This window comes from Ascaphus truei, unplaced genomic scaffold, assembly GCF_040206685.1.
Source record: "Ascaphus truei isolate aAscTru1 unplaced genomic scaffold, aAscTru1.hap1 HAP1_SCAFFOLD_1318, whole genome shotgun sequence".
Classification (NCBI taxonomy): domain Eukaryota; kingdom Metazoa; phylum Chordata; class Amphibia; order Anura; family Ascaphidae; genus Ascaphus; species Ascaphus truei.
The window spans coordinates 56,285-67,800 of NW_027454194.1; positions in this window are offsets into that span (position 1 = coordinate 56,285).

Consider the following 11,516-nt stretch of genomic DNA (forward strand, 5'->3'; position numbering starts at 1 on the left):
GAAAATTTAGGTATGTGACTCATTTGGGTACTAACCAATCAGAGAAGAGTTAGGGTTGAAAGTTAGGGTTGAAAGTTAGGGTTGACACTTAGGATTATTTTTCTATTTTTGTTTGGCCCAGGGTTATAGGGGAATACGAAAATTTAGGTATGTGACTCATTTGGGTACTAACCAATCAGAGAAGAGTTAGGGTTGAAAGTTAGGGTTGAAAGTTAGGGTTGAAAGTTAGGGTTGACACTTAGGATTATTTTTCTATTTTTGTTTGGCCCAGGGTTATAGGGGAATACGAAAATTTAGGTATGTGACTCATTTGGGTACTAACCAATCAGAGAAGAGTTAGGGTTGAAAGTTAGGGTTGAAAGTTAGGGTTGAAAGTTAGGGTTGACACTTAGGATTATTTTTCTATTTTTGTTTGGCCCAGGGTTATAGGGGAATACGAAAATTTAGGTATGTGACTCATTTGGGTACTAACCAATCAGAGAAGAGTTAGGGTTGAAAGTTAGGGTTGAAAGTTAGGGTTGAAAGTTAGGGTTGACACTTAGGATTATTTTTCTATTTTTGTTTGGCCCAGGGTTATAGGGGAATACGAAAATTTAGGTATGTGACTCATTTGGGTACTAACCAATCAAAGAAGAGTTAGGGTTGAAAGTTAGGGTTGAAAGTTAGGGTTGAAAGTTAGGGTTGAAAGTTAGGGTTGAAAGTTAGGGTTGACACTTAGGATTATTTTTCTATTTTTGTTTGGCCCAGGGTTATAGGGGAATACGAAAATTTAGGTATGTGACTCATTTGGGTACTAACCAATCAGAGAAGAGTTAGGGTTGAAAGTTAGGGTTGAAAGTTAGGGTTGAAAGTTAGGGTTGAAAGTTAGGATTATTTTTCTATTTTTGTTTGGCCCAGGGTTATAGGGGAATACGAAAATTTAGGTATGTGACTCATTTGGGTACTAACCAATCAGAGAAGAGTTAGGGTTGAAAGTTAGGGTTGAAAGTTAGGGTTGAAAGTTAGGGTTGAAAGTTAGGGTTGAAAGTTAGGGTTGAAAGTTAGGGTTGACACTTAGGATTATTTTTCTATTTTTGTTTGGCCCAGGGTTATAGGGGAATACGAAAATTTAGGTATGTGACTCATTTGGGTACTAACCAATCAGAGAAGAGTTAGGGTTGAAAGTTAGGGTTGAAAGTTAGGGTTGAAAGTTAGGGTTGAAAGTTAGGGTTGAAAGTTAGGGTTGAAAGTTAGGATTATTTTTCTATTTTTGTTTGGCCCAGGGTTATAGGGGAATACGAAAATTTAGGTATGTGACTCATTTGGGTACTAACCACTCAGAGAAGAGTTAGGGTTGAAAGTTAGGGTTGAAAGTTAGGGTTAGGGTTAGGGTTAGGGTTAGGGTTAGGGTTATAGGGGAATACGAAAATTTAGGTATGTGACTCATTTGGGTACTAACCAATCAGAGAAGAGTTAGGGTTGAAAGTTAGGGTTGAAAGTTAGGGTTGAAAGTTAGGGTTGAAAGTTAGGGTTGAAAGTTAGGGTTGACACTTAGGATTATTTTTCTATTTTTGTTTGGCCCAGGGTTATAGGGGAATACGAAAATTTAGGTATGTGACTCATTTGGGTACTAACCAATCAGAGAAGAGTTAGGGTTGAAAGTTAGGGTTGAAAGTTAGGGTTGAAAGTTAGGGTTGACGGTTAGGGTTAGGGTTAGGGTTAGGGTTAGGGTTATAGGGGAATACGAAAATTTAGGTATGTGACTCATTTGGGTACTAACCAATCAGAGAAGAGTTAGGGTTGAAAGTTAGGGTTGAAAGTTAGGGTTGAAAGTTAGGGTTGACACTTAGGATTATTTTTCTATTTTTGTTTGGCCCAGGGTTATAGGGGAATACGAAAATTTAGGTATGTGACTCATTTGGGTACTAACCAATCAGAGAAGAGTTAGGGTTGAAAGTTAGGGTTGAAAGTTAGGGTTGAAAGTTAGGGTTGACACTTAGGATTATTTTTCTATTTTTGTTTGGCCCAGGGTTATAGGGGAATACGAAAATTTAGGTATGTGACTCATTTGGGTACTAACCAATCAGAGAAGAGTTAGGGTTAGGGTTAGGGTTAGGGTTAGGGTTAGGGTTATAGGGGAATACGAAAATTTAGGTATGTGACTCATTTGGGTACTAACCAATCAGAGAAGAGTTAGGGTTGAAAGTTAGGGTTGAAAGTTAGGGTTGAAAGTTAGGGTTGAAAGTTAGGGTTGACACTTAGGATTATTTTTCTATTTTTGTTTGGCCCAGGGTTATAGGGGAATACGAAAATTTAGGTATGTGACTCATTTGGGTACTAACCAATCAGAGAAGAGTTAGGGTTGAAAGTTAGGGTTGAAAGTTAGGGTTGAAAGTTAGGGTTGAAAGTTAGGGTTGACACTTAGGATTATTTTTCTATTTTTGTTTGGCCCAGGGTTATAGGGGAATACGAAAATTTAGGTATGTGACTCATTTGGGTACTAACCAATCAGAGAAGAGTTAGGGTTGAAAGTTAGGGTTGAAAGTTAGGGTTGAAAGTTAGGGTTGAAAGTTAGGGTTGACACTTAGGATTATTTTTCTATTTTTGTTTGGCCCAGGGTTATAGGGGAATACGAAAATTTAGGTATGTGACTCATTTGGGTACTAACCAATCAGAGAAGAGTTAGGGTTGAAAGTTAGGGTTTAAAGTTAGGGTTGAAAGTTAGGGTTGAAAGTTAGGGTTGACACTTAGGATTATTTTTCTATTTTTGTTTGGCCCAGGGTTATAGGGGAATACGAAAATTTAGGTATGTGACTCATTAGGGTTAGGGTTAGGGTTAGGGTTAGGGTTAGGGTTAGGGTTAGGGTTAGGGTTATAGGGGAATACGAAAATTTAGGGTTAGGGTTAGGGTTAGGGTTAGGGTTAGGGTTAGGGTTAGGGTTTTGGGGTTAGGGTTAGGGTTAGGGTTAGGGTTAGGGTTAGGGTTAGGGTTAGGGTTTTGGGGTTTTGGGGTTAGGGTTAGGGTTAGGGTTAGGGTTAGGGTTAGGGTTAGGGTTAGGGTTAGGGTTAGGGTTATAGGGGAATACGAAAATTTAGGTATGTGACTCATTTGGGTACTAACCAATCAGAGAAGAGTTAGGGTTGAAAGTTAGGGTTGAAAGTTAGGGTTGAAAGTTAGGGTTGACACTTAGGATTATTTTTCTATTTTTGTTTGGCCCAGGGTTATAGGGGAATACGAAAATTTAGGTATGTGACTCATTTGGGTACTAACCAATCAGAGAAGAGTTAGGGTTGAAAGTTAGGGTTGAAAGTTAGGGTTGAAAGTTAGGGTTGACACTTAGGATTATTTTTCTATTTTTGTTTGGCCCAGGGTTATAGGGGAATACGAAAATTTAGGTATGTGACTCATTTGGGTACTAACCAATCAGAGAAGAGTTAGGGTTGAAAGTTAGGGTTGAAAGTTAGGGTTGAAAGTTAGGGTTGACACTTAGGATTATTTTTCTATTTTTGTTTGGCCCAGGGTTATAGGGGAATACGAAAATTTAGGTATGTGACTCATTTGGGTACTAACCAATCAGAGAAGAGTTAGGGTTGAAAGTTAGGGTTGAAAGTTAGGGTTGAAAGTTAGGGTTGACACTTAGGATTATTTTTCTATTTTTGTTTGGCCCAGGGTTATAGGGGAATACGAAAATTTAGGTATGTGACTCATTTGGGTACTAACCAATCAGAGAAGAGTTAGGGTTGAAAGTTAGGGTTGAAAGTTAGGGTTGAAAGTTAGGGTTGACACTTAGGATTATTTTTCTATTTTTGTTTGGCCCAGGGTTATAGGGGAATACGAAAATTTAGGTATGTGACTCATTTGGGTACTAACCAATCAGAGAAGAGTTAGGGTTGAAAGTTAGGGTTGAAAGTTAGGGTTGAAAGTTAGGGTTGACACTTAGGATTATTTTTCTATTTTTGTTTGGCCCAGGGTTATAGGGGAATACGAAAATTTAGGTATGTGACTCATTTGGGTACTAACCAATCAGAGAAGAGTTAGGGTTGAAAGTTAGGGTTGAAAGTTAGGGTTGAAAGTTAGGGTTGACACTTAGGATTATTTTTCTATTTTTGTTTGGCCCAGGGTTATAGGGGAATACGAAAATTTAGGTATGTGACTCATTTGGGTACTAACCAATCAAAGAAGAGTTAGGGTTGAAAGTTAGGGTTGAAAGTTAGGGTTGAAAGTTAGGGTTGAAAGTTAGGGTTGAAAGTTAGGGTTGAAAGTTAGGGTTGACACTTAGGATTATTTTTCTATTTTTGTTTGGCCCAGGGTTATAGGGGAATACGAAAATTTAGGTATGTGACTCATTTGGGTACTAACCAATCAGAGAAGAGTTAGGGTTGAAAGTTAGGGTTGAAAGTTAGGGTTGAAAGTTAGGGTTGAAAGTTAGGGTTGAAAGTTAGGGTTGAAAGTTAGGATTATTTTTCTATTTTTGTTTGGCCCAGGGTTATAGGGGAATACGAAAATTTAGGTATGTGACTCATTTGGGTACTAACCACTCAGAGAAGAGTTAGGGTTGAAAGTTAGGGTTGAAAGTTAGGGTTAGGGTTAGGGTTAGGGTTAGGGTTAGGGTTATAGGGGAATACGAAAATTTAGGTATGTGACTCATTTGGGTACTAACCAATCAGAGAAGAGTTAGGGTTGAAAGTTAGGGTTGAAAGTTAGGGTTGACACTTAGGATTATTTTTCTATTTTTGTTTGGCCCAGGGTTATAGGGGAATACGAAAATTTAGGTATGTGACTCATTTGGGTACTAACCAATCAGAGAAGAGTTAGGGTTGAAAGTTAGGGTTGAAAGTTAGGGTTGAAAGTTAGGGTTGACACTTAGGATTATTTTTCTATTTTTGTTTGGCCCAGGGTTATAGGGGAATACGAAAATTTAGGTATGTGACTCATTTGGGTACTAACCAATCAGAGAAGAGTTAGGGTTGAAAGTTAGGGTTGAAAGTTAGGGTTGAAAGTTAGGGTTGACACTTAGGATTATTTTTCTATTTTTGTTTGGCCCAGGGTTATAGGGGAATACGAAAATTTAGGTATGTGACTCATTTGGGTACTAACCAATCAGAGAAGAGTTAGGGTTGAAAGTTAGGGTTGAAAGTTAGGGTTGAAAGTTAGGGTTGACACTTAGGATTATTTTTCTATTTTTGTTTGGCCCAGGGTTATAGGGGAATACGAAAATTTAGGTATGTGACTCATTTGGGTACTAACCAATCAAAGAAGAGTTAGGGTTGAAAGTTAGGGTTGAAAGTTAGGGTTGAAAGTTAGGGTTGAAAGTTAGGGTTGAAAGTTAGGGTTGACACTTAGGATTATTTTTCTATTTTTGTTTGGCCCAGGGTTATAGGGGAATACGAAAATTTAGGTATGTGACTCATTTGGGTACTAACCAATCAGAGAAGAGTTAGGGTTGAAAGTTAGGGTTGAAAGTTAGGGTTGAAAGTTAGGGTTGACACTTAGGATTATTTTTCTATTTTTGTTTGGCCCAGGGTTATAGGGGAATACGAAAATTTAGGTATGTGACTCATTTGGGTACTAACCAATCAGAGAAGAGTTAGGGTTAGGGTTAGGGTTAGGGTTAGGGTTAGGGTTATAGGGGAATACGAAAATTTAGGTATGTGACTCATTTGGGTACTAACCAATCAGAGAAGAGTTAGGGTTGAAAGTTAGGGTTGAAAGTTAGGGTTGAAAGTTAGGGTTGAAAGTTAGGGTTGACACTTAGGATTATTTTTCTATTTTTGTTTGGCCCAGGGTTATAGGGGAATACGAAAATTTAGGTATGTGACTCATTTGGGTACTAACCAATCAGAGAAGAGTTAGGGTTGAAAGTTAGGGTTGAAAGTTAGGGTTGAAAGTTAGGGTTGAAAGTTAGGGTTGACACTTAGGATTATTTTTCTATTTTTGTTTGGCCCAGGGTTATAGGGGAATACGAAAATTTAGGTATGTGACTCATTTGGGTACTAACCAATCAGAGAAGAGTTAGGGTTGAAAGTTAGGGTTGAAAGTTAGGGTTGAAAGTTAGGGTTGAAAGTTAGGGTTGACACTTAGGATTATTTTTCTATTTTTGTTTGGCCCAGGGTTATAGGGGAATACGAAAATTTAGGTATGTGACTCATTTGGGTACTAACCAATCAGAGAAGAGTTAGGGTTGAAAGTTAGGGTTTAAAGTTAGGGTTGAAAGTTAGGGTTGAAAGTTAGGGTTGACACTTAGGATTATTTTTCTATTTTTGTTTGGCCCAGGGTTATAGGGGAATACGAAAATTTAGGTATGTGACTCATTAGGGTTAGGGTTAGGGTTAGGGTTAGGGTTAGGGTTAGGGTTAGGGTTAGGGTTATAGGGGAATACGAAAATTTAGGGTTAGGGTTAGGGTTAGGGTTAGGGTTAGGGTTAGGGTTAGGGTTTTGGGGTTAGGGTTAGGGTTAGGGTTAGGGTTAGGGTTAGGGTTAGGGTTAGGGTTTTGGGGTTTTGGGGTTAGGGTTAGGGTTAGGGTTAGGGTTAGGGTTAGGGTTAGGGTTAGGGTTAGGGTTAGGGTTAGGGTTATAGGGGAATACGAAAATTTAGGTATGTGACTCATTTGATACTAACCAATCAGAGAAGAGTTAGGGTTGAAAGTTAGGGTTGAAAGTTAGGGTTGAAAGTTAGGGTTGACACTTAGGATTATTTTTCTATTTTTGTTTGGCCCAGGGTTATAGGGGAATACGAAAATTTAGGTATGTGACTCATTTGGGTACTAACCAATCAAAGAAGAGTTAGGGTTGAAAGTTAGGGTTGAAAGTTAGGGTTGAAAGTTAGGGTTGAAAGTTAGGGTTGACACTTAGGATTATTTTTCTATTTTTGTTTGGCCCAGGGTTATAGGGGAATACGAAAATTTAGGTATGTGACTCATTTGGGTACTAACCAATCAGAGAAGAGTTAGGGTTGAAAGTTAGGGTTGAAAGTTAGGGTTGAAAGTTAGGGTTGAAAGTTAGGATTATTTTTCTATTTTTGTTTGGCCCAGGGTTATAGGGGAATACGAAAATTTAGGTATGTGACTCATTTGGGTACTAACCAATCAGAGAAGAGTTAGGGTTGAAAGTTAGGGTTGAAAGTTAGGGTTGAAAGTTAGGGTTGAAAGTTAGGGTTGACACTTAGGATTATTTTTCTATTTTTGTTTGGCCCAGGGTTATAGGGGAATACGAAAATTTAGGTATGTGACTCATTTGGGTACTAACCAATCAGAGAAGAGTTAGGGTTGAAAGTTAGGGTTGAAAGTTAGGGTTGACACTTAGGATTATTTTTCTATTTTTGTTTGGCCCAGGGTTATAGGGGAATACGAAAATTTAGGTATGTGACTCATTTGGGTACTAACCAATCAGAGAAGAGTTAGGGTTGAAAGTTAGGGTTGAAAGTTAGGGTTGAAAGTTAGGGTTGACACTTAGGATTATTTTTCTATTTTTGTTTGGCCCAGGGTTATAGGGGAATACGAAAATTTAGGTATGTGACTCATTTGGGTACTAACCAATCAGAGAAGAGTTAGGGTTGAAAGTTAGGGTTGAAAGTTAGGGTTGAAAGTTAGGGTTGACACTTAGGATTATTTTTCTATTTTTGTTTGGCCCAGGGTTATAGGGGAATACGAAAATTTAGGTATGTGACTCATTTGGGTACTAACCAATCAGAGAAGAGTTAGGGTTGAAAGTTAGGGTTGAAAGTTAGGGTTGAAAGTTAGGGTTGACACTTAGGATTATTTTTCTATTTTTGTTTGGCCCAGGGTTATAGGGGAATACGAAAATTTAGGTATGTGACTCATTTGGGTACTAACCAATCAAAGAAGAGTTAGGGTTGAAAGTTAGGGTTGAAAGTTAGGGTTGAAAGTTAGGGTTGAAAGTTAGGGTTGAAAGTTAGGGTTGACACTTAGGATTATTTTTCTATTTTTGTTTGGCCCAGGGTTATAGGGGAATACGAAAATTTAGGTATGTGACTCATTTGGGTACTAACCAATCAGAGAAGAGTTAGGGTTGAAAGTTAGGGTTGAAAGTTAGGGTTGAAAGTTAGGGTTGAAAGTTAGGATTATTTTTCTATTTTTGTTTGGCCCAGGGTTATAGGGGAATACGAAAATTTAGGTATGTGACTCATTTGGGTACTAACCAATCAGAGAAGAGTTAGGGTTGAAAGTTAGGGTTGAAAGTTAGGGTTGAAAGTTAGGGTTGAAAGTTAGGGTTGAAAGTTAGGGTTGAAAGTTAGGGTTGACACTTAGGATTATTTTTCTATTTTTGTTTGGCCCAGGGTTATAGGGGAATACGAAAATTTAGGTATGTGACTCATTTGGGTACTAACCAATCAGAGAAGAGTTAGGGTTGAAAGTTAGGGTTGAAAGTTAGGGTTGAAAGTTAGGGTTGAAAGTTAGGGTTGAAAGTTAGGGTTGACACTTAAGATTATTTTTCTATTTTTGTTTGGCCCAGGGTTATAGGGGAATACGAAAATTTAGGTATGTGACTCATTTGGGTACTAACCAATCAGAGAAGAGTTAGGGTTGAAAGTTAGGGTTGAAAGTTAGGGTTGAAAGTTAGGGTTGACACTTAGGATTATTTTTCTATTTTTGTTTGGCCCAGGGTTATAGGGGAATACGAAAATTTAGGTATGTGACTCATTTGGGTACTAACCAATCAGAGAAGAGTTAGGGTTGAAAGTTAGGGTTGAAAGTTAGGGTTGAAAGTTAGGGTTGAAAGTTAGGGTTGAAAGTTAGGGTTGACACTTAGGATTATTTTTCTATTTTTGTTTGGCCCAGGGTTATAGGGGAATACGAAAATTTAGGTATGTGACTCATTTGGGTACTAACCAATCAGAGAAGAGTTAGGGTTGAAAGTTAGGGTTGAAAGTTAGGGTTGAAAGTTAGGGTTGACACTTAGGATTATTTTTCTATTTTTGTTTGGCCCAGGGTTATAGGGGAATACGAAAATTTAGGTATGTGACTCATTTGGGTACTAACCAATCAGAGAAGAGTTAGGGTTGAAAGTTAGGGTTGAAAGTTAGGGTTGAAAGTTAGGGTTGACACTTAGGATTATTTTTCTATTTTTGTTTGGCCCAGGGTTATAGGGGAATACGAAAATTTAGGTATGTGACTCATTTGGGTACTAACCAATCAGAGAAGAGTTAGGGTTGAAAGTTAGGGTTGAAAGTTAGGGTTGAAAGTTAGGGTTGAAAGTTAGGGTTGAAAGTTAGGGTTGACACTTAGGATTATTTTTCTATTTTTGTTTGGCCCAGGGTTATAGGGGAATACGAAAATTTAGGTATGTGACTCATTTGGGTACTAACCAATCAGAGAAGAGTTAGGGTTGAAAGTTAGGGTTGAAAGTTAGGGTTGAAAGTTAGGGTTGACACTTAGGATTATTTTTCTATTTTTGTTTGGCCCAGGGTTATAGGGGAATACGAAAATTTAGGTATGTGACTCATTTGGGTACTAACCAATCAGAGAAGAGTTAGGGTTGAAAGTTAGGGTTGAAAGTTAGGGTTGAAAGTTAGGGTTGAAAGTTAGGGTTGACACTTAGGATTATTTTTCTATTTTTGTTTGGCCCAGGGTTATAGGGGAATACGAAAATTTAGGTATGTGACTCATTTGGGTACTAACCAATCAGAGAAGAGTTAGGGTTGAAAGTTAGGGTTGAAAGTTAGGGTTGAAAGTTAGGGTTGAAAGTTAGGGTTGACACTTAGGATTATTTTTCTATTTTTGTTTGGCCCAGGGTTATAGGGGAATACGAAAATTTAGGTATGTGACTCATTTGGGTACTAACCAATCAGAGAAGAGTTAGGGTTGAAAGTTAGGGTTGAAAGTTAGGGTTGAAAGTTAGGGTTGAAAGTTAGGGTTGACACTTAGGATTATTAGGGTTAGGGTTAGGGTTAGGGTTAGGGTTAGGGTTAGGGTTAGGGTTATAGGGGAATACGAAAATTTAGGTATGTGACTCATTTGGGTACTAACCAATCAGAGAAGAGTTAGGGTTGAAAGTTAGGGTTGAAAGTTAGGGTTGAAAGTTAGGGTTGAAAGTTAGGGTTGACACTTAGGATTATTTTTCTATTTTTGTTTGGCCCAGGGTTATAGGGGAATACGAAAATTTAGGTATGTGACTCATTTGGGTACTAACCAATCAGAGAAGAGTTAGGGTTGAAAGTTAGGGTTGAAAGTTAGGGTTGAAAGTTAGGGTTGAAAGTTAGGGTTGAAAGTTAGGATTATTTTTCTATTTTTGTTTGGCCCAGGGTTATAGGGGAATACGAAAATTTAGGTATGTGACTCATTTGGGTACTAACCAATCAGAGAAGAGTTAGGGTTGAAAGTTAGGGTTGAAAGTTAGGGTTAGGGTTAGGGTTAGGGTTATAGGGGAATACGAAAATTTAGGTATGTGACTCATTTGGGTACTAACCAATCAGAGAAGAGTTAGGGTTGAAAGTTAGGGTTGAAAGTTAGGGTTGAAAGTTAGGGTTGACACTTAGGATTATTTTTCTATTTTTGTTTGGCCCAGGGTTATAGGGGAATACGAAAATTTAGGTATGTGACTCATTTGGGTACTAACCAATCAGAGAAGAGTTAGGGTTGAAAGTTAGGGTTGAAAGTTAGGGTTGACACTTAGGATTATTTTTCTATTTTTATTGGGCCCAGGGTTATAGGGGAATACGAAAATTTAGGTATGTGACTCATTTGGGTACTAACCAATCAGAGAAGAGTTAGGGTTGAAAGTTAGGGTTGAAAGTTAGGGTTAGGGTTAGGGTTAGGGTTAGGGTTATAGGGGAATACGAAAATTTAGGTATGTGACTCATTTGGGTACTAACCAATCAGAGAAGAGTTAGGGTTGAAAGTTAGGGTTGAAAGTTAGGGTTGAAAGTTAGGGTTGAAAGTTAGGGTTGAAAGTTAGGGTTGACACTTAGGATTATTTTTCTATTTTTGTTTGGCCCAGGGTTATAGGGGAATACGAAAATTTAGGTATGTGACTCATTTGGGTACTAACCAATCAGAGAAGAGTTAGGGTTGAAAGTTAGGGTTGAAAGTTAGGGTTGAAAGTTAGGGTTGAAAGTTAGGGTTGAAAGTTAGGGTTGAAAGTTAGGATTATTTTTCTATTTTTGTTTGGCCCAGGGTTATAGGGGAATACGAAAATTTAGGTATGTGACTCATTTGGGTACTAACCAATCAGAGAAGAGTTAGGGTTGAAAGTTAGGGTTGAAAGTTAGGGTTGAAAGTTAGGGTTGAAAGTTAGGGTTGAAAGTTAGGATAATTTTTCTATTTTTGTTTGGCCCAGGGTTATAGGGGAATACGAAAATTTAGGTATGTGACTCATTTGGGTACTAACCAATCAGAGAAGAGTTAGGGTTGAAAGTTAGGGTTGAAAGTTAGGGTTGAAAGTTAGGGTTGAAAGTTAGGGTTGACACTTAGGATTATTTTTCTATTTTTGTTTGGCCCAGGGTTATAGGGGAATACGAAAATTTAGGTATGTGACTCATTTGGGTACTAACCAATCAGAGAAGAGTTAGGGTTGAAAG